Source organism: Myodes glareolus, chromosome 17 (genome assembly GCF_982192425.1).
Source record: "Myodes glareolus chromosome 17, mMyoGla1.1, whole genome shotgun sequence".
NCBI lineage: Eukaryota > Metazoa > Chordata > Mammalia > Rodentia > Cricetidae > Myodes > Myodes glareolus.
The window spans coordinates 14,694,090-14,721,690 of record NC_142042.1 but is presented as its reverse complement, the minus strand read 5'-3'; positions in this window follow the sequence as shown (position 1 = coordinate 14,721,690).

Sequence of the window (27,601 nt, the reverse complement as noted above, 5' to 3'; positions counted from 1 at the left end):
ATCTCAGACAACTCCTAGAGGAACTGAGGCATTTCTTTGGCAGCGTTTCCAATGAAGGCCAAGCGCCGGAAGCTGAGGTTTGGATGCCTGTCATCTCATGAACCAACCCGTCTGACACACAACTTTCACTCTGTAGACTGCTCTCTTCCTGAAGAAGCACCAAAGATGTGTTTGGTAGCTTGCAGTCCTTTGTGATTTCTCTCGTGTAGAGTGACCCAGAATAACTCGGCTAGATCTTTGGAAACCCCAGCTCCCGTTTCTCTTTTCGGCAGGCAGATTTTTCCAAGACACCTTGAAGGTCTTGGCTTGATTATCCCCGAAGAAGTGATTTGCAACACGCACCTTCCTGGGATGCTGTTCCTTTAGTTAGAATATAGCAAGCTTACAGAAGACTTGTACATTGGCCAAAGAGTCCCCACCTTCTAATGAAGATGAAGAAACACTTAGTCTGTTTCCCTGCATAGAGTGAACCAGCAAGTGGTCAGTACATCATTACATAGAGCAATCAGCCTCAGACTTTTGAGTCTTTCCAGTGCTGACCATCCTGCTTTTGTTTTTAATTTCTGAGTCAAAAATATTTCTTTGACTTCTTTCTCTATCACAAGACAAAATAGAAGTCTGCATTTTTAATAAAAAATGAGAAAGGAGCTAGTTTTTAAGATGTATCAATCCATTTCCTGTTTCTATAATACTTCAGGCTACGCAGTGTTTTGCTTCACATTCTGGTGGCTGTACAGCCCATAGAGCATGGCACCAGTATGATTTGGGAGGACCCTCTGGATTCACCACCAAATGGTGCTGCAGAAAGGGAAGCTGGAGTATGCAAAGACAGGTCACATGGAAAAGAAAGGAAGCAAGAGAGTAGGGATGTGTTAGGTTCATTCTGTTATGACAAGCTGTTCTTAGGAAATCCAATCTACTCCCATGAGACAGCCTATTCTCAGATACTAGCATTAATCCCCTCACAAGGGAATCATCTCCCCTCAGCTGCACCATTTGATGTTATGACACTGAAGACCAAGCTTCCAACATAGAGATCTTTGTGGGACAAACCACATCCAAGTATGGCAGATGGCTTCTCTTCTCCTTGACCCGCAATGCAAACTTTTGATTGAACTTTCTACTTGCGTTCCACTGCTGCTGTTTGCCAACTAAAATATTTTTGTCTACTTGCTGCATGCAAATATCAAGACAAATAAATAAATAAATAAATGACAGAAAGGAAAAAATAGCATCCATTTAGGTAAGGGGTCTTTTGTTACCTAGAGAAAGTGACAAGGAAAGGGTTTTCAAGACCAGCCATGGCAGAGGCCAGGTCAGGGTCAGGTCATAGAACACAAAATTCAGAATTCCTGATACGGCAACCTGAGTTCCTTACCAAGGTGTCAGAGAGTTATCCACCCAACCAAATTAGAGTCTCCAGAGAGCATCTTAAGGCTCTGTATTTTTAGAAGAGGGAAAAGTGGTCCTTAACACCGGTAACTGAGTAAGAGTTCATCTTTATAGCCCATTATATTGATAGAAAGAGCATATAATGGCCCTTCATTAAAATCTAAAGCCTCCAATTATTTTGTTATTGTTATTTAATATCTATTGAGTTCCAGCTTTAATTTTACCCAGTTGGTCCTATAGATACAAATGCTTTGGTTAGTGTAGAATTTAATTTAGGCTTCTTTTTGGCCTCATATTTTTTTTTTAAAATCCCTTTAAACTGACAATCCCTTACCCCTTTCAAACATACACTTGTACGCACATATACAATGCATAGTCACATACATGCAACCCTACCAGAGACCCATAGATACATTCCTATACTCGGTACACATTACTTTCTCTATTCTCTCTGTCCCAAGACAAAGACTTTGTGGAAGAAGCAAAAGGAATTGTAGTTTTACCCTAACCTCTTAACCTTAGGGGTCTTGTCAGATAGCTACTCTAGTGGGAGAATAATTTTGCCTGTAATTGAGCTATTTTATTCAAAGGTAAGTCAAAATTTGCTCTTTAAGTCCCTGAACCTCAACTCTAATGGCACAATGACTGAAACTCACATTTTGGGCAAAGGCAACCAACACAGAGCTATCATGCCTCAACAAAGTTGCTGGCCATGGAGGACCCAGAGCACACATCCTGGAGCAGGAGTCTGAGAAAAGTCTGCCTCGGGCTTAGACTTTAGCTGCAGAAGTAGCACCTAAGTTTCTGCCTTTGCACAGTTAAAAGAGGTGTGTAGGACCATGGTTACTCATGGCACGACCATGAGAACACACCAAAGCCTCTTGCTAGCAAAGTTGAATCGCTGTCCCCCTTTCTCTGACATTTGGGCTCAGTGATTTGTTTCCTGATTCACACAAATGTGTGGCAGGCCCACTGTGTGCCTTAAGCCCTTCTCTATCTCACCATGTCCCCATGAAGCCTTAGAACTAGAAATCTCTTGATGGTCCTATTCAGAAATGTGCTCACAATTAATTCCTTACCATAGTGGAGAACCTTCTCTGTCAGCGTCACCCTCCCCTCTCACCGTTCCTCGTTAATATGGATAGTGATAAACTCTAGAGGAAGGTACAGATGCTGGGGGACAGAAAGGCATTGTCCCCCATTGGTGTAAATAATCAATTTAAAAGCTATCAATAACTGGTGAGAAGCACACGTCTAGAACTGAGGATGGGGGCCTCAGTACCTTCTTCAGTGCTCGAGAAAATACTATTTATAAATGATGATCTCCATCAGGAGTGATGGAGAGAAGAGTGAACATTTTAATAATATTGCTATTTTATTCTTTGAGAATTTCATACAACATATTTTGATCGTATTATTTCTTTTCTCTCAATGGTTTCCACATCCTCCCCCTGCACTCCGAACTGCCAAGAACATTTTAAAGTTATTTGTTGAACTGACTCACAAGGCTCTAAAGTGGTCCTATAATATCAAATTTTAAACCAGGACAGTCTAGAATAACAATAAAAGCACACAGTGACCCAAAGTGCAAAGTATTTGAAAACTGCTAGATGTCGTACACAATGTTTCCTCAAACTTTCTAAATTCATTTTTGGTTACCATACAAAGAAAAGGGTTTCTCTGTGACATGTTCATTCATTCATAGCACACTGCTGCTTTTAAAAATTTCATAATTAATTATTACGATTATTATCATTTATTATTTGTCTCTGTGTGTGCACGTGTGTGTGTGTGTGTGTGTGTGTGTGTGTGTGCGTGCGTGTCAACTTACCACAGCACACAAATGGCAGCCAGCAGACAGCCTTGTGGAGTTATTTCTCTTCTTCCACCATTGTGTGAGGCCCAAATACAAACGCAGGCTGCCAGGCTAACTTTTACTCGTTGATCCATCACCAAACCCATGAGGTTTTGCTTAAGCAAAATTGTGGTGAGATAGTCTTTGCATACCATATAGTCAGTTTATTTTAATTATATAATATGTTGAGGTGCTGATTTTTGTTATTAGTCAAGTTAAAAAATTATTATCTTATCTATGATCCAAAATATTTCCCTTACCCCCATAAAATCCTTCATGCCCATTTATTGTTAAGCTTTTCTCCACCTTCTATCCCAGGTAACCATATACATGTATGTATGTATGTATGTATGTATGTATGTATATATATATATGTGTGTGTGTGTGTGTATGTGTAGGTAGTATATATACATATGTGTATAAATATATGTGATAATATATGTAAATGTCTTTCCAGAACCTTGCATTTTATAATACTTGTATGTATTTAATAGATTACATAATTTATTACAATAAAGTGTAATTATACAATGTGTGTTCTCTTGTGTTGGTTTCTTTCACGTGTTTTTGAAGTTTGTCTCTTTCCAGCATTCACAACACTTTGTTCCTTTCAAGACCTCACTTTGCCCACGTACTCTCCACTTTAAGATGTTTCTAATTTGGGCCATTATGAGTGATGGTGCGAAGACTGTGAGCAGTGTGTACATCTACATGGCTGTCTGTCTTCATTTCCCCACTGTAGAGCATCTAGTCCCTGCGGCCCAGTGAATTGGAATGGTGGGTAAATTGAAGACTTCGCATTGAGGTGAGTCCCAGAACTATATCACATTATATTAGCCTATTTTGTTTGTAAAGCTGAGATACGTCACCTATCATACTGGACTGTTCAGATATGTAAATGTTGAAACCTAAGAAAAGTTGTCAGTCTGGACCTGGGCATTTAGCAGTGACTTAGTACTTGGTAACAGTTACTCTGTCAGTATTACAGTCAGAGAGGAAGGTTTTCGATAACCGGTCTTAAAATAATCACCAGCAGGCAGTCATCAGACCATGCTTCAAACTGGGTTTAATCATCTACTTACTGTGGGCCTGAGCAGAACTTGAGTTTTCAAGACTTCAGTTCCTAATCCTAATCCATCCTGGACATTTCAGGGTTGAAGGGTTTGGTAGGTAGATGAGAGAAGAGACATTAGCCTGAGATCTGGGTGCAAACGCAGTGGTAGACATCTTCCTCAGTATACATAATACCTGGCGTTCAATTCCTAGTACTATGAAAAAGTTATAAATTAGTATCGATACGGTCTACTTTAGATTCTTAATAAATAATATACTTCTACATTATTTGAGGCTATTTAAATCGTCTTTCTTTCTCTTCCCCCACCCCCAACTTGAGCCCCCAAATGTGACCACACATAAAAGTCCTCAGCTCACACCTGAGAGAAGCTGAGCCTCAGAAGTACGCACATTCTGTTTGAAATGACACCATTTGTGGGGCACTAGGACAAACATTTCAATGTACAATAGTCGTGGCGGTGGCGTAATGACCCACTTTAGTAAAGTAGCACATTGCTGGACAGCTTTCCAGGTGAAGAAGGATTTGAACAGACAATGGGCAGAACTGGAGCCAGGCGACATATCTTCAAGACTGCAGTCTCATCCATTCAGCCTTTTGCCCCGTGTTCTGAAAAGCCCGCATGCTCTGTGAAATCTGATTTTTAAGACCAGATTGAATTTAACTCTTCCATCTTTTTCCCGCTATTTCAGCACACTTTTTATACAGGTGATAAGAAATCGAACCTCAGCTAATCTGGAGGATTTGCTTTTTAATATCTCTGCGTGGAAAATAAAAATAATAATAACCCAAAGTTGATGCAGTCCGAGAAACTAAGAGACTGTGAGAAGGCCGTTCATCCTCCTGCTTTGATCTAGCAGAGTCACTGGTGAGACACGAGCGACCCGTGCTCGCCCAAGGCTGGCCAAGCTTTGGCTCAGTTCCGCTAAACCTGGAGAGACTAAGAGTCTCTGTTCTTAGTCTTCCTGTGTCCAGGTTTCAGAGCTCTCCTGACCCTCACACCAGACCCACAGAGATCCCCCAAGCTCCTCACACCCTGAGGGTGAGCCAGTCTCTGAAAGCAGTCTCTGCTCAGCCTTTTCTTTCTCCTTAACATACAGCCTTAAAGGATCTTTATTACGTCATAAATTAATATATTAATAAAAAGTTTTATTAAGCAAAACCTTCTTTACAGTCTTCTGAGGAAAGGGGAGCTTTGAACTAATTCGAAGCCTCAGATGGCCTCTTCTCCACAACTGGTTGGAATAAAGCTTCCTGACATGCATGGCAAACCCACAGAACTCAGTTCATTTGGAGTGTGGTTGCTTGGCCACATTGAATGTTCTGTAAATCACTCTGCTATACACAGGCTGTCAGATTAGAGAGTATACTGGCACTGCTGATAGCACGCAGGCTCAGAAGGAGCCCAGGTTTTTCTGCCTTTGGTTTTTCATGTACAGAGCAAATGCATTACAAAAGGAAGTGCATGTTTGAAACCCTCTGGTCTTGGAAGCTACTAATGTTCACAGTAGCTGTGGGCAGAGTCTTGAAAGAAAAGGAAAAAAAATTCTCCTTCCTCCTAGGTGTATCTCTTTGGTTTTTTTTTCATCTAAGTATATTTAGCTATGCAATTTCAAAATGGAAGAAGAGGTGCCAGTGCTGCTAATTATATATTGACAAGGGTACAAGGCAGCTAATCAAAGGGTGAAAGAAATAAGAAGAGGACCCTTGCAGCCAATTGCTGCTATTGCCTCCACTCTGCATCCCGCTTATAAGGCAATGAAGTTTTGTTAGCATCTCCAGGGAAAGGCTGCAAGATCCAGCGGTTGGTGTTTAAAGCTGAAGTACAGTGCCCCATCTGAGGGTTTGAGAGGGTGCAAAGGAGCATGCCCAACAGAGGGAAAGCAAAGCTTCCCAGAACCATTTTTTGAGGCTGATTCTTCTGATCCCATAACCTGTACCACTCTGTAAATTGTATATAATATTGGGCCAACTTTGGGAGAAGTCAGCTCAGGCTGGCTTTCGTCTCTAATGGGTCTCTTTATCTGAAAGAGTTTCAAAATGGCGGGTTTAACAGCATTTTAGAATGGATGGAGCCAAACGGTGATATCTTTCTCCAAAAGGTTATCTTCCTTCAGCACAGAAAAGTTGGTTAACATTGGCAAAGGCACATTTAATGGATTGATTTAGCCCCCAGTAAAGGTCAGGAAGTCGTTCCTCTCTCCTTCATTCTTCCTTCCTCCTCTCTCCTCCCCCCAACCCCATGTTTCAACACTCTGTTTTATCTTGAACTATTCTTCCATATGACATATAGATGAATACTGGGAATGTGTGTGTATTGTTAAAAAAAATCTAAAAATATTTCATTCAAACTTCTTATATGCTTGACATTTGACAAGTCTTTCTATCTATCTATCTATCTATCTATCTATCTATCTATCTATCTATCTATCTATCCATCTAAAACACATATCCCATGAAACCCAACTACATAGCTTAAGAAACTGACCAAAGTTTGGAAGTTCTCTAAATCTATTTTACTAGAAAAATCATATTCTTTATTTCATATTTTGTGTTTCTCTAATTTTCTTTAAAGGTTCACCAAGTGTATTTCTCCCTCATCAACATATTGTTTAGGGACAGTATTATAGTCTTCAGACCACCATATCCACTGTATTGTGCATTATTATTATTATTATTACATTAGAGACAGAGTCTCACTATGCAGCCCTGGTTGACTGGAACTCATGATGTACACTAGGCTGGACTTGAACTCACGTATCTTCCTGCCTTTGCCTCAGGAAGGTTGGGATTAAAGGTGTGTGAAACCATGCAGATTATAATTATTTTGTTGTCTAATTTTCTTCTCTTAAAGTCTATTCATAGCAATGCCTGTAGAGAAAGTTTATGTTTTTATCATATATAACCCTACATATAATACTTAGTAGTTACTTCTTTACAAACAATTGACTATGAGCATTCTTGTACTAACCTCCTAATTTACACTTGCAAAGTTTTAATCACAGCCATTCTCAAGCTTCCTGTCTTTGAGGCTCCCTCTAACACCTGAGGACTGTCAAGCCAAGGAGCACAAAGAGCTATGACTTATGAAGATCATATTTACAAAGTTTCGGTGTTAGAAATAACGATTCAGAAATGTTTACATGTTTATGTAAAAGCCACCAGAGTGTTCCTATTGTGTATTGCTGAGGAAGAAATATGGGTGTCTCTCCCCGAATCTGTAAATTGAAGCATTAGTCTGTGTTTGCTAGTATGTGGAGAAGGAACCTCAAAGGGTATTTGGACAATAAGGGTGAGCTCTTCAATAATGGGGCCAAAGTCTTTTAGGAAGGGACATGGAAGAGGTGATGTCTTTCTCCTCTGGGAAGGAAGCAGCATGATGCCCTTTGTGTCCATTGGTAAGTTCAGCAGAAGGCTTTTCCTAGAGCTGGGTGTGCCAGTGGCTCCATCTTAGCCTCCACAATAGCCAATGACAAATACCTGCTGTGTAAACTATGCAATCAACAGTATTTATGTTATAAGAGCCTCGGCTGACTCATACATATATGAAAATCAATAGCAATTTTATGGAAAATAGTGTTTTTAAAAGAAGAAAATAAATTCAGAGAGTGACATCATAATAACTTTTCTAATTGTAAAGCTTAAAACCAGCAACTAAACTCTCCTCTTTGCCCTGCGTTCAGTCGACTGAGCTTGTTTTTAGTGCGAGTATTTGAAAAACATCTGGTCTCTCCAACATGTAATTGGAAACAAGAAGTGCTCTCAGAGTTGCTGACAGCTTCACAGACCACACTCAGAAAACCTCTGCCTTGAACTTGGATTTTTTTTTCATTGTATTATCAAACCATTCTTACAAGTGATTCTATCAATTTGTAGTCCAACCTATGATGTATAGAAGTTTTTATTAATACCTTAACCATGTAGTCTCTCTCTCTCTCTCTCTCTCTCTCTCTCTCTCTCTCTCTCTCTCTCTCTCTCTCAGAAAGGGTTTCTCTGTAACCACCCAGGCTATCCTGAAACTCATTTTGTAGAGAAGGCTGGTTTTGAACTCACAGAGATCCACCTGCTACTGCCTTCTGAGTGCTGAGAGAAGTGGCCCGAGGCACCACTCAGAGCTTAATTCCTGGCATTTATTTGTTTGTTTGTTTATATGCATGTTTTGTCTGCATGTATGTCTATGTACCACATCTACATGGTGCCCACAGAAGTCAGAAGAGAGAATTGGATCCCCTGGGACTGGAGTTACAAATAGTTGTGTGTCACAATATAGGAGCTGGGAATCAAACCCAGGTCCACTGGAATAGCAGCAAGTGCTCTAAGTATTATTATGTGTTTCCTCAAATAAACTACTAGTCAATTATTTTGATCATCTTAAAACTGAGTTGTATATTTGCATTGATCTGGTCTTTTTGTTTCTATTTTGTATATTATAAACCCACGCACATATTCTTTCTTAAGTTGCACACTGGTTTTTCAATTTTCTTTATGAAAATAAAACTTCCAATGAAAGTTTAGAAATTTCAATGAAGCTCCTCCACTCTATCTTTATGAGCATTCCAGGTGAAGGCATAATGTGGGCAGGTCTATTTTATTCTCAGCTCATAAATGCTTTATCTGGCATTATTTCCATGTCTTATGTTTTTGTTTTGCTTTTCACATTTGAGGCTGTCACCAAGATGATGATCTGTGTGTCATGATTTGGAAATTTTTCATATCTAACCATATTTCTCAGCTTAATTTATTAAATCCTTGCCATCCTCTCTAGCTTGACCACCGTGTTTTTGTAAGTCAAATGCCACATAGCTTGGGCTTTGTACTTGGGTTCTTAACTGAAGCCATTGCTCCATTTGTGTTTCTTATCAACATCACAGGACGTACTGCCTTGACATTCTAGCCAGTCTTTATCTGTGACAACACTGATCCCTTCTACTTCTTCCCGTAAGAACACCGTGGGCTCTTTTAGTCCTTTTCCCACGCAAACCTTGGAATGATCATGCACGCCCTACATACAGGCAAGCAAACCCTAGGAAATTGGCAGGGTATTCTATCTGCAGATTGAATTCAGATGGATTGACATCTTCATGAAATTGCATCTTTCCACCCTTTAATACAGTAGACCTCTGAATGGTTTTAATCTTCATAAATATCTTAAAATAAAAATTTTAAAAAGTGTTCCACAAAATACCTGTCTGTCTTCTGCTATATTTATTCCTGAATGTGTTGTCTTTAGTACAATTATTAATAATGGCATTTTTAGTTGAAAAATTTAACTACTTCTAGCATAAATCAGCAGAACTGGCTCTTCTTTTACTTGGCATTTTAGTAAACACATTTTATCACTTCTCAGAATGAGTTAATTCTAAGGAGTAGTCTTCGTAGACTTTTGTAGACATTACATTTTTATATATTACCAGCCTTATGTTTTTTTCTTTTCCAATATATTTACTCATTTAATTTTTGGTCTAAGAACCTCAACTATGATTGTGACCAGATGTGTTTTTCTGCTGGCTGGCATTTTGTAAGTTTCCTGGCTTTTAAAAAAAAAAAACTTATTTTGAGACTGAGTCTTCCTCAGTTTCTCAAGCTGGCCTCAAACTTACTGTGCAGTCCGAATTAATTTTCAGTTTTCAAGTGCTAGAATCATAAGGACCTGTAACTTGGCTCCGTAACAGTCTCCTGATTTTACAGGAAACATTTTTAAAGTTTATGTTTATTTGAATATCATGATAGCTGTGAAATTTTACAGCTATATTTTATCAGTTTAAGAAAAAGTCTCTCTTATTTTTAGAATATAAGTTTTTCTTGAATAAGAGTCTAATATTAGTCAACATTTCATTTTTAGACCACTGTAAAATGAAAAAGGTATTAAATAAAACAATCCTAAGTTGAGACTATGTGTATTTTACTCTTTATTAATATGAATAAAGCAATTAAAACTTCATATCCTCCAGAAATACTAAATATGTTAATTATACAATGATCGTTATAATTTTCAATAGTGTTGGTAATATTGAAGTCTATTTTGAACTGTTTTATTTTCATACACTATAATATTTTGGTCGTTTTCAAAATTCTGTGTTAGACAGAACTGGACTTGGGAGAATGCTTTGAAATCTACTTTCCAAGGACTTTTATTCTGTTTAAAATATTGACACTTTTAGTTTGAAATTCTCAACCAGAACCTCTTTCAAAATGTTTTCTGAGTTTGCACATCATTGGATTAAGACAGCTGGTGTGAATGTGTGCTGAGTGAGGGACAGTTCATTTACTCGCAAGACTGAAGATTTTCCTCCAAGCAGAGGTAAGGTTTTTATGTGCATAGTTTTCTAAGTCATTCTTCCCTGTAAACAGAGGTAGCTGTGGTCTTGGCTTTGTAGGGAATGCTCCTCTCAGAATCTCCAAGTTATGTGGCTCTACTGATCTTTGTCACTCAAGTTCATAAAAACTAAATCACAGATCCCCTCAAGGTATACCAGTTAGATGTCAGTTATTTTGATTTTGTTTGTTCTTGTTTTGGGCTTCAGGGTCCTTTCTGTCCCACATTCTTGCTTTCATTCATTTTTTTTTTTTATTCCTGAAGATTTTCTCCACTTTCTTGTCTTCCCAGATACATGCTTTTAAATTTTTATGTGAATTTATGTAGAAGTTTAAGAGGAAGATAATTAACTGGGCTATGTAGTCTCTAATGCTGTAAAACCTAGAAATTCTTCTTTATTATTTTATAAATACTTATATCATGCCTGAATATTGAAAACAGATGTGAAGATTGCTGAGTCACAAAATATTACTTCTATTACGTGACGAAACTTTTCAAGGAGTATTAGATGAGAGATGATTCACAGATGGGAAGATTAAAAAGAATCTGATTTGGGTCCACTTGTATTCATACGTATTATGTTAAGAAAGCGGTTATAGTTACCATTGGGAAGGGAGGCAGCGTCCACAGAGTCCATGTCCACAGTAACTCTGTCACAAGACAGATATTTTGTACTTGCTAAAAGTCAGGCGCCATGCTAGGAGTCCAGTTGGGAAAAAGACAAAATGGATCTTTGAATCCACAAAGTTTCTGCCCTTCTGAAAATTACTGTTCTTTCTGCAGAGACTAAGCTGATGGGGTCTTACGGTAAAAAAGCCATGAACAAAAACTGGTGGGAACAAGCAGAGAGGTTACAGAAGGCAAAGGTTGTGGTTGACCAAGTAGAGGAAGGGTAAGGAAATCATTACAGAAGTGCCGGCCTGTCACACACAGTGGCATCCCTCAATGGACTTAATATTCTTTAGGGGCAAATAAGATTTCTTAAGACATCTGTGAAAAGATAAGTGCTTAGGGAACTGCATTTACAAGCTCTGCCGAGATTTTAAACGCCTGTAATAAGATTTTTGCATCTGTTGTGTATCCCAGATTACGGTAGGTGAAGTATTAAGAAATAGTAACCCGTGAACAAGAACCCCCACACATCATGCTTGTCTTAGAGAAAACATGAAAGCATTGCGTTGAGCTTGACTCTTAGCTTCACCTATCCAGAACACTGGTCACTCTTTGGATGTCAAAAATGTCCCTTATTTACACTTCATGCAGGCAGAACTCTATCCAGTTACAGTCTTCCTGGGAAGCGCTCCCCACATGCCACCCGGGAGCAATTGCTTTGCTACACAGCACTTAAAGGGATTTTAAATGGAAAAGAGACACATTTCTCTCGCTTATCTACTGTGCTTGGGAGTATGCTAGGGAAAAGATTAGTTTTAAATTATTGAATTTGCATTCCTTTGAGACATCAACATAATTGCAGAGAGACACCTTTAATTTTTTTATATATATTTACTTATTAATAAAGACAAAATTTCCATTCATACGCCGAAAGATTAGTCCAGTGGAACAGAACAATGGTGTAATGAAATCTCTAGTTCATTAACTTGGAATGCTGGGATTGAATTACTAATTTATGTTGTTTGTAATTTCATAATATAAATTATACTATTTTAAAATATAGGAGAAAATGGTTCCCTTGGAGTCTGCTTTCCTCTAACTCCGACTAGGAAAGTTTTATTTGTCCCCCAGGAAGCGGGAAGTAGGGAGATTCACTGAAAAATGGCTGGTTCCACAGGAGCTCACCATGAAACATTCATAGTCCTGTTTCCTGCGTACCAGGAGGCTTAATAAGCAGCGCCAGCCCATGACAAACACTCCTGGTGTTCTATAGCTTTGGAAAGATATGTGTATAAAGTAAACAGGCAGATCTTCAAATCTGACTTCAGAGGGACTGCCAATTGATTTTTTTTTCCCCCAAAGACCCGCTCAGCGATGAAGACATATGAGAAGGAAAGGGAGTGAGACTGGGTACCAGAAAGCCTGGGTGACAAGGCCGTCTCAAAGGCGATCTCAGCCATGCCTGGAGATCTGGAACTGGGCTCACTTGAATGAGGCGAGCAAATCGTCTTTTACCCTTTCAAGGACCAACTGTTGGATGAGGGGCAGGGCTACAGGTGGAGTGAATCACTGCAACCATGAAGTTCTGCGCTGCAGCCTTCGTACTTCTTGTAGTGAGCTTCTCTGTAGGACCCTCTACCAAAAGGAATTTCCACAAAATCAGAGAAGAATGTGTCCAAAATGAATGAAGAAAAAGTATTTGATTTGAGAGATTTCGATGCTCAAAGGTTTGTTTGTAATGTTTATTTTCACTCATTCAGCAATCGTTTCTTTTGAATTGTGATGTGCAGACAAGATATTTTACAAGATGCCATGGAGATGAAGCAAGTCCAGGGAAAGACGTACCAGGCCCTGGTCATGACATAGGCCAAGCATTCAGCAACAGTGTGTGCCTCCAACGCTCATAAAAACCATGACATGATAGGTGTTGATTCTGGTGAGGGAACTGATTCCATGAGTGTTAAAAATTTATGAGTGTTGGGCCAGCAAGATGACTTAGCAAGTAAAACTACACTAGGCAAGTGACTTGAATTTGATCCCTGGAACCCACATAAAGACTGGAAGAGAACACTGACCCCACAAAGTTGTCCTCTGGCCTCATTTTCTATGTTGTGGCATACGTATGCACATACATGCCACACATTTGAACAAACAAAGTGACAAACAAATAAATAAATAAGGGCGGAAGAGCAGCAGTGTAGTCTCTCCTACCTCAGCTCAACACCCATGCTGTCACACAGCCGTCATCAAGCTGAAGAGAGAGCTCAGTAGATAAACTGCTTGTTGTGTAAGGTATGAAAATGCTGAATGAGGTAGCATACTCTTGGGTATCAGATAGTAGGATCCTTGGGCCTTGAAGGCAAGCCATCAGTTGGAAATTTCCTCATTAGTGAGAGACTCTGTCTCAAAAAAAAAAAGTTAGTGCGAAACACCTAATCTGCATACCTCCCCACCCCTCACAAAGCTGGTCTGACAATCTGAGTAGAGTTTCCTAGAACAACTTCATAACATACAATTAGTCTCGATTCTGAGTTTAGGTGTTTCCATACAGTGTTACTGTATAGCATGGAGACCTGCATAGTTCAAAGTCATCCCCCTAGAGCAGTGGTTCTTAGCTTTCCTATTGCTGGGATCCTTTAATACCATTCCTCATGCTGTGGTGACTCTACAACCAGAAAATTATTTTTGTTGCTACTTCGTGACGAATTGTTACAAATTGCAATGTAAATATCTGTTATGCAGGATATCTAATATGTGGCCCCTGTGAAAGGGTTGCTGCAACCAACAGGTTGAGAGCCACTGACCTGGTGTGTTCAGAACCAAGGCCACAGTGAAGTCACGTGACACACCGAAGGCAAAGGCTGCTGGAAACTCAGATTCACTGTGTGTTCGGCGTTGAAAAATTTAGTTTTGATTGTAAAATAATCACAAACCTTTTACTCCTGCCGAATTATTCATGACCACCATATCCATGACCCACATATTTAAAAGCTAGAGACTAAACTAATCTGTTGGCCACTAGAAGAAACAGTTAGGTACACTGATTTACTCATTGGTCTCTCGTTACTAAATTCTGTTCTGTGGTTAAGGTCTAAACTCTGTGGACAGTTTCCAATATGGCACAAACAATACCAAAGGAAGATGTAGGTCCAAAGTCATAATAATTTATATATTATGAGAATGTTCCTCTGGAGGAAGACGTCACTGATACTAGAATGATTTGGAACGCCCTAGGGTAATTATAAATTCTAAAATAACCGTATGTTTCTTTCATGTGGATACATGTGTGTGTGCGCTAATGTTTAAAGGGGAAACTAGTATTTCATACATAATTTCTAATTAGGCTATTTACAAGTTGTAATTAAATAAGGAGTGGCAATGTCAAAGAAAAACCCTGAGCAAAGTGAATTTTGGCTCCTGCGGATCAGAAAAGAAAACTGTAAAAACCGTTGTGACAAAGAGAGATCTACATGAGAGGTAGTAGGAATTTTCAAGATTTATAGAGTCTTGCGATGTTGAACTTTCTCTATTTATCATTTTTAGTTGCTAGAAAATTTCATTACATCTTCTATGCAGTTTCATACTTCATATTCCTCTGGGGAACCACAATGAAACACTTCCCCCTAGGAGAAGAATTAGACCTTCCAACGCCCACAAAGTTTGTAGCTAACTTGCATTCACCTTAATGGTGGTGCCCCTTTCTGCCTTAAGGTTAGAAGGAAATGGTTCCTGTAAATTCCTCCTTCAAGCCTACACTGACTTTACTTTGGGAGGTTATAAACCCTGAGCACACTCATCATGGCTAGTTCTAGAATGATATGAAGAATCTTTCCAAGATGGTCAAGCAGCATCACCAGAACTTGAATATTTCTGAACATTCTAAGAGGACCAAAAGTGTGAGTGCCATGATGAGCTTGCTGTCCTGAGCAAGATGACTTTGTTAATGATCTTGTGACTAGAAATCTCTGAGAGTTTCCATTAAACAATAAACTTAAATGCAAAGACCCTGTCAACTGTTAAATACAAAACAAATTTTAAAGGAGTTCAGCATATATTTCTTGGTTAATCTTTTGGCTCTGATATTTTCTTCTTCCGTTAGCATGGGGGTACAAATCAGATGGATGCTAGTACATTTCATATTTGTTTTTCTGATCCATATAATTTTGAAAGTGTTCTTACACTAGAAAAATTCATCTAGTAAGGTTCTAAGGGCAAGAGGCCACATGAAGATTTGTCACTCTGAAGTAAGAAACAAATCTTGCCATGAATTGTCTAAAGACAAGTTTCATTAACAAGAAGCAAATGACTTAGAAGCCACAAGTTCACATGTGAAAGGCATTATGCTGAGTAAGTAATTGGCTGTTGGTTCAGTACGGCTGATGGGCTATGTCTGTGAGGTACGTTTCTGTACTGTGAACACTTGAGGTCATGTTACCCAGACATAAGGTTCAGTATTATAATCAGCCACTATGCCTTCTTGCCTGTTTCACCTAAGGGTATATGTTGAGGTTTATCTGCCCTTGACTTCTACTTTGTTCACTAAATGATACTGGTTCTTGGGTTTAGCATTTCCTTAGATGTTTCTAATTGGGGATTTTCCTTAGCTGAGAGTACATAGCTTAATGGTCCTTCACTAGATCCACTCAGTCAATGTCACCCAGGGATGTTTGGTGGAATTTATAGAGAGGCACAGTGTGTCCATCCACCCTGAACCAGTGCAGGGCACGGTAGGGGAGCCACCTCCATGAGGCCAAGCCCAGGTTCCCCGAGTTTCCACACAAAGAAATAACTGCATTGGAAGACCAGACGTCAAAGAGTTGCTCACAGAAAAAACAAAACAAAACCAAACAAAAAAACGCTGTAGTTGTTATTCTTCAACGTAAGAATTTCCTATTTGGATTAATCATATTTAGTACTTCTTCAAGCTGTGCAGACCTATCTGGGGTTTATTAAGTGAATGATTGCCCCTGAAGTCACTTACACATAAGGAAGCAACAGACAAAATGTTTGTAAGACAGAGGTATTTAAATCTTGAAGCATGGAGTGTTTTGTGGGACTGAAGGGAGAAAGGTGACTGGTTTAGAAGTCCCAAGGGTGGGTTTTTGTTTGTTTACTTTTATACTTATAACTTCCAGTCACACCCATTCTCCTCAGAAGAGTGGAGACAGGTTTTCCTGAATGGGTTATTGTAGCTTGGTAGGAAAAGTTGGTATGCCCCAGACTCATTCATTTGACTGAACCTCTTCCATTTCCTTTTCTCCTGATGAATTTACTCTGCTTTTGTGCCGGAGTAAAACCATGTTGTTGGCTCTTTTGTGAGCTCTACCTTCAGACAGAAAATATCTGCTTCCCACTGCCTGAAGACACCAGTGTTGTTAAGAAGACAAACACCTTCCCATACACTCTTCCCAGAAATTGGATAGAAATGTTAGGAAAAAGATTTCCTTCCCATCCAGGTCATAGTGCTGGGTTCCCCATAATTTGAGCATTGAAAGAAGGTGTTCCATTATAATGCTATAAAATAGTGGTTTTGATAGCACTCTGGAACGTGTGTGTCTCTGTGCTGGCAGCTTCTTCTGTGCTGAGATCTTCAGAACATGTGCAGAACTATTCTGAGTTTTCCGGAAGTGAGACAACTTTATGGTAATCATATGCAAAATGTTTCTCAGGGTATTTTTTTTTCCTGCAGTTTACTTTTTTATGAGTCTGTTAAAAATTTAAGAGAAGCCTTGTTGACATTTTATATGCTTATTTTTCTTTCAAAGAAAAATTGGAGGATTTTTTAAATTTTCATATTGAAGATGATAAAAGGTGAAATAACATCATAATTCTTATCTTGTTCCATTTGATATTTGGTTGTTTTAGTCTCTTTTTATGAGTTTTATCCATCTTCTAACCAGTCCTGTATATATCATTTTTTTATATAAAAAAGATCTATTTTATTTTTTCTATTTTAAAGAATTTGCCTGGAGCTAAAGCAGCCATTCAGGTAGAAACTGAACCAAAAGATCAAAATTCTTAAAAATGCAACCTCTAAAAATTGTTAATAAATTTTATGAATATTTTAAATGTCAACACTTCAATATTTTAAGTATCCCAACAATGGATTTTGGTGAGTACTTCTTTCCCTAAAAAAATTAAATTTGTGGCCATGTTGCCATCTTGACCTTGGCTGTAATTGACCATTGGTCATAATACTTCCCTTCCAATGTGCTTAGGAAATGGATGTTGTTTGTTTATTTATGTTCATTTGCATATCTGCATAAAAGCATGCATACGCTTCATCACACATGTGGAGGTCAGAGTCGGCCCCTCCACCTTGTTTGTGACAAGGTCTCCCTAGCTACCAGCCTTTGAGTTTCATGCTGCAGGCTGGTTAACTTGCAAGCTTCCAGCCCATGTCTCACCTTATAGTAGAAGATCTGGAATTACAGACACAAGACACTATGGCTGGGTTTTTGCTGTTGTTGTTGTTTAACATGATTTTCAAGGATCCAGATTCACCAAGCTTGTGAGGCAATAACTTATACTTACCGAGGTGTTCTTCCAACCCTAAATCGATACTGTTAACGTAAGGATATATGAGTGCACCCATCTGCTAATTTACATGTCTTCATCCAACACTTATATTTCTGCAGTTCTCAAATAGTTTACTAATCTTGGTTATTTCTTGACCCATTCATGATGTGGGAGGATTGTCTGTATTCTGTCAATCATATTTTAATTAAACGCTGATTGGCCAGGCAGGCAATATAGGTGGGAAAACCAGACAGGAAGTAGAGGTGATGCAATGAGAACAGGAGAATTCTGGGAAGCAGGGGTTCCTCTGCCACTCCTGTGCAAACCACCGAAGAGGCAACATGTAAGCTGTCACATTGAGAAAGGTACTGAGCCCGTGTGGCTAACATAGATCAGAATAATGGGTTAAGATAAGTCATAAGAACTAATAAGTAGCCTGACCTAATGAGCCAATCAGTTTATAACCTTATGGAGTCCTGTGTGTAATTTCTCTTTGGGATTTGTCGACTGTTGGGGTACCGGGCGGGATGGAAACCCCAACAAGCCGGCCCTCATACTACATACCAAGCACTACTCCTGTGATTTATTAGGAAAGATCTGCTATGACATTTTTAGGGTACAAGTCATTAGGTTTAACACAGCTCTTACTTAGTTAACTATTGACTTATACATCCAGGCTCCACTGTGGAGGAATTAGTGATCTGTTATTCAACAAATGGTTCCTCTCCTCGGTTGTATTTATCTAATCAGCATCTATTGAGTGTGCAAATCTAAGAATACATATATACATGTGTGTATGTACAAGCCCGTCTTTGCATCCATATGAGTACAGTGGTGATATAGGAGTACACACACACACACACACACATACACACACACGTGCATAAACACCTATCTATATGTAAGCATGCACATGCATATATTGAAAAGCCATTTGAGTTTTATTTTGATTCATTTACTGTTGTATTAGAAAGGTAAGAATCAGGAAGTTGACCAAAAAGGGCAGATGGATTTCTTCTAAATAAGCAGGCATGTGGCAGCTGGGAGGGCATGGGGGCCATTGTCAGCAAAGCATTTGGTAATACAGATTGAAGCATGGAAAAAAAATAAAAGCAGCAATGATCTACTGAGTCAGCAAATTATTATTATCGCAGTGATTCTTATGAAACGATCTTGCTCTGCTTAGTGCTTAGGCCACACACTTCAGCCGCTTCTTCACATTCCTTCTTTGAAATGACTTCACTTGGCTTGTATATTAATCTGATGTCTTGAGTTCCCTGAAATAAGAGATTGCCTCCACCTGTGACTGGTGCCCAGGAGACTGTACCCTGTGTCACATCAGCAAATGAGCACTGGCTCTAACCTTGTATGGTAAAAGCCCAGCACAGGAGCATAACACCATCGTTGTGTTTCCGACTCCCAACACCTCATTAACTATGGCACCACATAGGGTCATAGAGCTAGGAGAATCACTTTGAAAAGTTTATAAACACCACAGAGAACAGTCTCACTGGTGCCGGAGGCTGCATGCATCACTTCTTGGGGGTCAAGCAAAGTTCCTTCCTCCAGACAGCTCACCCTCTAGTTGCAGGAGGAGGCAGGCTGCCCACATTCTCTGTCCCAGCACTCCACCCCCAAACTCACGCTCAGCAGCTGAGCATGCCCGCCAGCGTGTCATCAGAGGAAGATTGATTGCCTCTTAATAATGTTCCTCATAAGTTTTACCAATCTGGATCTTTTCCCAGTCCCTGGGATATTAGAATCCAACCCTCACCACAAGGTGCTAGTACCACACAACCCTGGAGGCTCCTGAGAACCAGATTTCCGGTCATAGATGAAGTAAACATCTAAGAAGGAAAGGAGTGGGGGGCACAGCTCAGTCAGTAAAATGCATGTCATTGGAGTAGCAGGACCTAATTTCAGTCCCCAACACCCACATAAAAAGTTGGTGGCATGTACTTATAATATCAGTGCTGGGGAAGCTGAAGCAAGAGGCTCCCTGGTATCATTAGTGAACCAACCCCAAACTAAAGTCTCAGCAAGAGAGCCATTCTCAAAAGACCAGAAAGATAGCTTCTAAGGAAACATCCAAGGTAGAACTCTGTCCTCCACACACATGCGCACCCCACAGACAAACACACACACACACACACACACACACACACACACACACACACACACATCACACACATATACACACAGAGAGAGAGAATGTAAGAAAGAGAAATACATAAATACACCAATCTAGGCAATCATAATCACTAGTTTCAAAAACCTTGCCTACCTGGCCCCAGGAGGGGTTATTCAACTCCCCCAAAGCCTATTATACTTGGCCATTAGACTGAGTGATGACATTTTCTTACAGGTTGAGCCCCAGTTTCTGACCCTGAGATTTTATTAATCATGCACCATCACCCGGGTGATTGTCCACTATTTGTAAGCAAACATCCATACCAAATTATGCTTCATCTCTGTCCCAATCCAACAAGGCTGAAGGCAGCCACAGCCTGTTAGAGGAAGACTTCTACCTTTCCAGCCTATGCCCAGCCTCCAAACTGGTGGGGGGGGGGATTCTCAACTAAAACCTCACTCTTTCTGAGATTCTTTAAGACAATATCTTCCAAAAAAAAAAAAAAAAAAAAAAAAAAAAAAAAAAAAAAAAAAAAAAAAGAAGAGTCCTGTAATGTGAGAGCCTGGGGCTGGCCAGATAGTTTAGAACCCCTGTCTAGCATCTTATTGTTGAGTGCCCCCGAGCCAACTACTTAACCCTGCATCAGTTTACTAATCCATAACAAGTAAGACTTGAGAATTAGTGACTTGGTGAATTAAGAAAAGTCTAATGTGAATTAAGAAAAGTCTAATTAGCAGTGGCTGGGATGTGTTAAGTGTTTAAGTAGCAGCAGTGAGGGTTCGGAAGGACACTGGGCATTCCCGAGAAAAAAGCTCCTCATTTTCAGTCTTCTCTCCCACCAGCATCCCATCTAAGCCAGGGCCTTGGGACAGCTGGGCCAGCATTTTCTCTCTCACCTTAGCAGCCTCCTCTCCTCATCTCTTCTTGTTCTGCTCTTGTCTCTTCTTTTTCTTTCCTTTCTTTTTCCTTCCGGTCTTTTCCCTCCTTGACTTCTTTCCACAATTAAAGTACTTGTGTTAGCCTGCCCCCGATACCCCCAACTCTGCTCCTATCCTTTCTTTCTTTTTTTTTTCTCAAAGTTTATTAAAATACAAAAGTCTCCATTTCCGCCCCTCCTCCGAACACCCTCCCACTCCCCCCACTCCCTCCCCTCCTCCCTCTCCATCCCCAAGAGCAGTCAGGGTCTCCTGCCCTGTGGATAGTTCAAGCTCCTCCCCCCTCCCTCCAGGTCCAGGAAGGTGAGCATCCAAACAGACTGGATCCCAAAAATCCAGTATATGCAGAGGAAACAAGTCCCAGTGTCACTGCCAATGGCTTTTCAGAAAGACTCCGGGCCTGCTCCTATCCTTTCTGCAGCCTGATTCTTATCTTAGGTGTGGTTTCAGGAATTTGTACTCTAGCCCTCCATTCATGACTGCTGCCCCAAATTAGGATGAGTAAAATACATGTCATGTTTTCATGGTTTAATTTGTATTCCTAAGCAGGCTCACTGGTAGCTAAAGCTCCTCTCTCCCTTACTGTAGGACACACACAGGAACTCTGAAGAGAACCTAGTATTTCAATGATAGTATATTTTATTGTACTCCAAATTGTTTTTTTTAAAAATCATCTTTTCAGCTTTATCAAGTTGGAAAATGATGCCTCTTCCTTCTAGTGTAACTCTATAGCTAGAACCTAATCACCACTATATTTATATAAAATGAAAAGTCCAATAAAAATGCAATGTCCCAAAATCTACAATTGCAAGGAGATACCTAGGTGTCAAGCAGCAGAGGAGCAGATAAGGAAACCATGTAATGTACACACAATGGGATTTTATTCTGCTAAAAAGAAAAGTGAAATTCACAGGAAAATGGATAGATCTGAAAAGCATCGTATTAAGTGAAGTAACCCATATACAGAATCACATGCTACATGCTGATCCTAGCTTTGAGCGTTCACATGTATATATGGTGGAGAATGGGGAGTATAGAGTATAAAACGCAAAGGAACAGCTTGAGAATGGTGAAGGAGGGGTTGGGAGGAGCAGTGTGGGGAGCAAGAGCAAACACGTGACATAAAAGCAGGGAAGGGACTACCAGGAGTGGAAAAGTACAAAGGGGGCAGGAAGGTGACTGAGGAGGGAAGAGAATCAACACAAACAACCACTGCTCGGAAATAAAACCTGATCAACCCGCATCCCTTACTCTTTCGCTTCCCAAGCACTTTTGCCTGTTCCACTCACAGTGAAATACCAAGAGGCCCTGATGAACACTGGGGTAGGAACTGCTCACCGGTCTGGCCTTTGTGGAGCTTAGAGGTAAAGAGCCAGACAACAGACTACCATCAAACAAGGAAATGTAAGCGACATACATTGTAGTAAATGCTGTGGTGGGGGTAGGAGGCTTTGATCGTGAGTCCAATTGGCAACACCCTGAGATAGGCATTGCGAGAAAGCTACTCTGAAAGGGACCGTATCAGCTCAGGGCTGTAAGATAAAGACTCAGCCCTGACCAAGTTCAGCATCATAAATTTTTGGATAGAAGCTGATCAGCACCTTCATTTAAGACAAAGTGTTCTGTATAAACAAACTATGTAGTAGTTTGTATAGAAGCAACATGGTAGCCAGATGCCAAGGTTGCCTTTTCTGACATCAGATGCATACTGCCTGAATAAATCAGTATAAAAATAAACCCAGCATACACTGGGGTTGATCACCACCACATAGAAAACTTAACTATGAACTAATATATTAACTAAATATGTAAAGTACATGCAAGAATATAATCTAAATATACAAAGTAGAATAAATATTAAGTATTCTTATTGCTATAATTATCTTTGTCATTATTATTAATAATTGTCTCACCCTTCAGTGGCTAAAATTAATATGATAATAGCAACAAGGCCTACCCTATAGAATTATGCTGCAATTAAGGTATCTGTAACGTTCCTAGCACATTGCCTAGAGCATCACTATCTGAGAGCTGCCTTTCCCATTATTTTGTAGTCAGTAGTAGTACTGGCTTCTGTAGTCTCTGTTCCCTCTTTCTTGTAAGCATACTGAACCCAAAATGATCTTAGAAAATTGAGCTATTTTTAGCACTGAACTTCAGTTAACCTTCATTTGATGTAAGTCCCCATTCGAAACTTGAAAAGTTCGTTCATTACCCCTGAATTTCCATAACATCAGGCCTCCCACCTGACTCCTCCGCATACGTCCAGACTCACCATCAGAGATGCTTTACCATAGGTGAGCCTACATGTACAGTTGAGTGTGCCTCTTGGTGCCTGTATGTCACCTTGTGGATACCTTTGGCCTCAGGAAGGAACACGGTGCTCAACAAGGCTGTCATCATATTTTACAGGCCCCAGTTCACTAATATGAACTGCAAAGAGGGGAGGAAGAAAGTCATTTGTACCATGCACTATGTTGAAGCTTTGTTTCCACTTGTCTTCAGTCTGACTACTTTGTAAAATAGTCAGCGAGGAGTGGAGGTTCTGAAAAAAAGGAAGTGAAAAGAGGGGAGGGGAGAGGAAGGAAAGAAAAGGGAGAGCAGGGGGAAGAACAGGAGTAGGGAAACAGGGAAGCAGAAATAATCACACTGTACTAGATCATAGCTATGTTTCTAGAGTCCTAGAAATAATAAAGGCAGAAGACCTTTTATGCACAAGTTCCCCGGAAACTAGCCATAGACTCCCCTGTCAGTCATACGGAGGTCTAACAAACATGGGAGATGCTCACCACTTTAGCCTTTATTCTATTTCTGTTTCATTTTATTTTACCAAAAATCTGTTAGTTAGCAGCATTAAGGCTTGGTGCCCACAACATAAAACAAATGTAGTGTGTGTGTGTGTGTGTGTGTGTGTGTGTGTGTGTGTGTGTGTGTGTGGTGTATTTGTATGTACAAGACCCACAAGTCAGAGTTTGAGGCTGGATCATATGTAATGAGCTCCTTGCAGCTAAGTGACTGCACACATTACAAGATTCACAGCATTTCAGACAAATTCATTTGAAAACTCTGTTTCTAGAGGCTCTGGTCTCAACAAAACTGCAAATACCCTGGTTTTGGATATGCTTCTTTGTTGTTGGGTTTTTTTTCCTATTAAATGAAGTATGTGGCACTTGTGGTTTTTCCCCAGAGCTTATTCTCCCAGTGTCTTGTCCTTGGTGAATGAAGTTCTAAAGTGAAGATCAAGAGAGATGGAGGTAGAGTTAGAGTTGCCAGACTGACTCACCTGCTGTGCTGTCTCAGACAATTTGCCTAACCACTCCAAAATATTGACTTAAGTCGTTACAAAGTGAGTAATCTGGATTACATGATCAACCCGATTGCTGCCTCCCATAAAGAGCCCTCAAATTATCATCAATACTGTGAGTGTTTTGGGTCATTTGTCCCTAAATTTTGATGAGATGAGGGCTCCTGAGTACAGGACGGGGACCAAGATTGCGAACAAAAGGAGGATGTAAACGGCATTCTTCCTGTGACAGGCCTGGTTCTGTCCAATCCCGGGTTACCCCAAACTGCTGGCTGTGCGTGACTGTGCCCATGTGCACTGTACACCCAAGTTTAACATCATCACAGTCCTGGGTGGGAAAGATTTAACACACCATTCTCTAGAGTGGGTTTACTGCAGGGACACTGGCAGCACCATCACTGCCTTTTGGTTCCCATCATTCCAAGAAAACAGGGTTTGGAAACATCCAATTTTTTTAATTTAGCTTTGTTTTTCTTATGACACAGCTTAACTTGACAATGACTCTGTAGTGTCAAATGCAAAGCTCACCGAGAACTAAAGCCTAATTACCTCCATATGCCAATGCATCAAGCTAGCATGCTCTTTGTTTTACCTTTCCCCTTTTAAGTGTAACAGGTAGGTGCTGGAATTATTTACCCCTGTGGTTTTAACCTCTTGCAGTCGGGAGAAGGGATGCACTATTTAATTAGTGTGGTATTGAGTTTATTTAGTAAAAAAAGAAAAAGAAAAAACGTAGATGAGGCAACAGCTGCACAATATTCTTTGTCGTCTTGGAGAAGAAGAAGGGGCTGTCTTCGAAGCATTCTTTTCATACTTTGTGGCTCTAAAAGTAGCCAGTTAATTAGACTCCATGGTTACTGCTATTGTTATATCTGCTTACTTGAAGTGTAAAGATAATCATCAATTGTACAGTCTCGACTATGCTATTAGTGGCTTTAATACCCTATTGTGTTTACATTTCGAATTGTAAGGAACACTTAGCTATTGTGGTTTTTTTTACCCATAGTCACTCAACGAAGGCTGCCTCCCTCTGATGCTCTTGCCATTTCATCCTGCGGTATTAAGTGTTGTTTTTCTGGTGAGGTCTTGAAATGTGGGGCATTATGTATGAGTTATGCTAATTTGTTAGGGCAATGAATACATTAATTTCATTAGTAAATGGCCTCAAAGCAATAATTACCAGTGTAGGTGTGTCAAAAGCGATCATGCTCAGCTCTTCAGTTAATTATTAAGATTTTGTTCGGAGGGGCCCAGATTTGACATCCAGCTTCATGTTAGCCATAAATAAAACCCCGAAGTATGCAGGGATAAGGAAAGGAAGCCAGGATCTTGTTTTGTGCTCGTATACAGCCCCCTCTTCTCCAATTGCTACTGCCAACAAGATGCCAAAATAATCACAGGGTCACTGACACCAAGTTTTAGTGCCCCGAAAAACGCACAATTGTTACAAATAGCAGCCAGGCTCCTCTGTACTCTGATTGGCCTCCCATAAGGTAGCTAAAAACCAAGGGCATGACTTGTTAAGATGAATTCTGCTGAGAAGTGTTATCTACAGTTCATTCCTCTTTGAACTAAAATTCACTTTTTTTTAAAATTAATAGCATTTTCTCCTAATGGATTAATTGGCTCTGTGAGTTGGCTGTATTATTATACATGAACCATTTGCTGCTGAGCAGTAATAGTAAACCCTATATCCCAGTATTCATTTCCACAAAAATCGGACATTCTTTTTATAACGATACACCTGTTGGAACCATTCAGTGCCTCTCCATTTGCTAACATTATGTGTAAGGGCATTTCAATTTGAGCTATTACTCCGGCTGTTTATGGAAGCTTGGAATATAAGCCAGGCTCAGAGTCCTGGGTTCCACTCTAATGGGAAAATAATACTCTCATGGAGTTTTGGAGAAAAGGAATGCCTTGGAGCTTGAGAGGCAGATGACATGTGTGTGCAAGGAGGAAGCATGTGAGCCAAAGCAGGGAAGGGAATCATGACAGTGCTGGGTTGGAAGGAGGAGGAAGATAATGCAGAAGAAAGTGCTGGAAGCATCTAAAAGAGCTTTTTGCTGTAGGAGTTTGGCGATTCTCAAAGGATCTGTGTTGTTCTGCAGAGGACTGTTCTCAGAGAGTCTGCAACTGTCCTTATAAAAATGACAGTACATGGATGGAGTTGACTTGCCAAGAGTACAGTTTTCTAGTTCTGGATTCTTCCTGTCTGGTAGGAAATGGCGGTCCAGTTCTCCAGAACAGTTTTCCACACTCTCATCTCATCACAACTTCCGGCTTTCCTCCCAGTCCTTGGCTTTGACCTTACCTCAAATCTCATGTTGCTGTTTTGTTTTTAAACATTTCTAAACTTCAGCAATAACCATGAGATCTGAGCCAGGCCTTTGTATGTAACAAATTATCCTCAGTTCAAGGTTTGGGAAAAGCAGGTGCCGTTTCACTCCAAAGATAGCTTTGATCAACCTGTGTGGGAAATGGATTGAATGTTAATGCTAAGGATCAAGTTGCTTGGACAGAGACAATGTAGTCCGTTCCACAATGGCGCTTCTCAATATTCGGGACTGAAAATGAGTTTTAATTCTCCTCTTAAATGTATAAGAGATTCCACACTTTTTAAATGACTCTAACTTATACTAGGAGAGTTTAGACATTATTTAAAGATACTTGATTGACACTAATTTATTTTAAGTGGCATCTTCAGTGGTAATCTTGATTTGTTCAGCTATCAGCCACATTTGAAACATGTTTACTGACATGAACTGCTATTTTTGTGAAATGTTCATAGGAAAAGTTAGAGGTGAAGGGAACATCTTCTTGCATAAGACATAAAGACACATCACTCCACTTGTTCATTTAAAGGGAGCATTTAGGGACATTAAATCTGAGTCCCAGGACACAGATCAGGAATTAGGGACTCTGTATAACACACCTTCAAAGTTAAACTATTTCTATCATACACTGACTTATACCTAGCACTAACAATTGTGTAGTGAGGTGATATCTTGTTTGTACAAATAAAGCTTGCCTGAAGATCAGAGGGCAGAACTAGTCACTAGTTAACCAACCATAGAGGTCTGAAGTTCCGTACAGACAGACAGGAAGTGATACGACTGGACAGAGAGAGGAAGTGATCAGGCAGGAGACAGGAACACAGTTTCTTTTTGGATAGGAAGTTGAGTAGATAAAGTGACTATGGTTTTGTTCCTTCATCTATCTGATCTCTCAGTATTTTCCCCTGTATCTGATTCCAGGCTTTTATCATTAAGACCTATTAGAACTCGTGTTACAGCGTAGGGCACAGCCTATGTAGCCATCCATAGAAATCCTGTTAAGAACTCTGACTGAGGAAGGACTCTAAGCTCTGTCATTTACACTATGCATGAACTGGGACAAGTCACATGATCCTAGATAGAGTCATAACACTTGTAAAATATCAATAATAAATAATGTCATATCTGT